The 2,090-nt window shown below is 50.4% G+C and overlaps 1 non-coding gene across 1 annotated transcript; it reads left to right on the top strand.

Annotated features, from left to right (window-relative positions):
* The first annotated feature begins 1,139 nt into the window (after window positions 1-1,139).
* LOC132423826 (U6 spliceosomal RNA) lies at window positions 1,140-1,246 on the top strand. Its single transcript, XR_009519128.1, has one exon. It is a non-coding gene; the product is annotated as a U6 spliceosomal RNA (small nuclear RNA).
* The last annotated feature ends 844 nt before the right edge of the window (window positions 1,247-2,090 follow it).

The raw sequence follows: 2,090 nt of genomic DNA, 5'->3' as shown, positions 1-2,090 counted from the left end.
GAGCAAGCTGAAAAACAGGAAAGGTTCCTGCACCCTGGGAAGCCCCCACACTGGCAGGGAGATCAGCCGGGACAGAAAGGGAGCTTCAGAGGCTCAGAGGAGAGCACAGCAACTGGTCTGTGGTAGGCAGAACAGAGAGAGACTTGCACATTTGATCCATGCCACCACCCTGTGTGCCCCAGCCTGAGATGAACATCTACAGGTACAGGCAGGGACTGGGTGGTGGAACTCAGGGCTTAGAGGACAGACCCAGGGAGAGGACCGCTGTTGGCTGTGCAGAGAGTCTGAAGACACTAGCGTGTGGTGTGGCCGCAACCATGGTGTGTTCGCAGAAGCCCGGACCCACCAGAGAAGCAAAGTGCCATTGTTCAGTGGCCTGCAAAGGGAGGGGCAGGGTGGCCATCATGGCTTCTTTCTCCATGTGCTGGCCCCTGCCTCCCCAGGCTCTGGGAGAGTGTACCCCAGCCACTGCCTTGTGGCTCCCACCTCCATGGGCTCTCATGCCCCAGCTGCCACCTCAGCAGGTTCCAGGAGCAGCCATCAGCGGGTTGCCCACTCACAGAGGCAGGACCCAAACCACAGCTGAGCCCCAGGGGCTACGAGGCAGAATGCAGGTCTGAAATTTCTCCCCACGGCTGCGTGAGCCACAGATTTATACTTCCGCCACCGGCTTTGTAAACTGAGTGCCTGCAGGACATCTGAGTGGACAACAAGTGCTCCCCCGACTGGGATGGGTCTAACATTAGCAGCTGTGGGCTCTGTGGGTATGTACACACAGAGGCTGGGCCAGGCCAGGGTCTGAGCTGCCTCCATAGCTCCCACAGTGGGACCAGATTCATGACTGCTGCAGTTCTGGTACCTAACTTCAGTGGACCTGTGCTGGTGTCCTTATGAAAACAACACCTGAGGGACAGGGCTGATTGCCGGCATACCCAAGGTTGAGACAGGGCCAAAGGCAGTGCCAACAACAGTGTACTTTGTGAGCCCACATAACAAGTGACAGGTGACACAACAGAGCACACTCACCAATGAACAGCTCTGGCAGAGGAATACTCAGTGGCTCCTCTCCCAGTGGGAGTGCTCCAATCCCACATACCTCACACTGCAGCTCAAAAACACAGTTTAGAAATGGATCTGGTGAGCTCGCTTCAGCAGCACATATACTAAAATTGGAACGATACAGAGAAGATTAGTATGGCCCCTGCGCAAGGATGACATGCAAATTCGTGTAGCATTCCGTATTTTTGGCAGCTCTATTTACAACAGCCAGGATATGGAAACAACCTAAGTGTCCATCGACAGATGAATGGATAAAGAAGATGTGGCACATATATACAATGGAATATCAGCCATAAAAAGAAACGAAACTGAGTTATTTGTAGTGAGGTGGATGGACCTAGAGACTCTCATACAGAGTGAAGTCAGTCAGAAAGAGAAAAACAAATACCATATGCTAACACATATACATGGAATCTTAAAAAAAAAAACAAAAAACGGTCTGAAGAACCTAGGGGCAGGACAGGAATAAAGATGTAGACGTAGAGAATGGACTTGAGGACACAGGGAGGGGGAAGGGTAAGCTGGGACGAAGTGAGAGAGAGGCATGGACATATATACACTACCAAATGTAAAATAGATAGCTAGTGGGAAGCAGCCGCATAGCACAGGGAGATCAGCTCAGTGCTTTGTGACCACTTAAAGGGGTGGAATAGGGAGGGTGGGAGGGAGACGCAAGAGGGAGGAGATATGGGGTTATATGTATACATATAGCTGATTCACTTTGTTATACAGCAGCAACTAACACAACATTGTAAAGCAATTATACTCCAATAAAAATGTTAAAAAAAAAGAAATGGATCTGGGGGCTTCTACCCCAACAACTAGGGAACAGACCCAGCCTCTAACAGGGCAATGACAACCACAGAGCAAAAAGGAGGCCCTGCTCACTAGTCACTCAATATTCAGTGCAGGCTCTGGTCACCACAACTCCAGTCAAGCCTCCTGTCAAGGAGATAATGGCCAGCATACATTGAGGAAAGAGGTGGCAGTCATCCACACTAAAAATAGTCCTTGCACCAAAAAATATTAAA

This window comes from Delphinus delphis, chromosome 3 (assembly GCF_949987515.2).
Source record: "Delphinus delphis chromosome 3, mDelDel1.2, whole genome shotgun sequence".
Lineage (NCBI taxonomy): Eukaryota > Metazoa > Chordata > Mammalia > Artiodactyla > Delphinidae > Delphinus > Delphinus delphis.
This window is presented reverse-complemented; position numbering and strand designations above follow the sequence as displayed.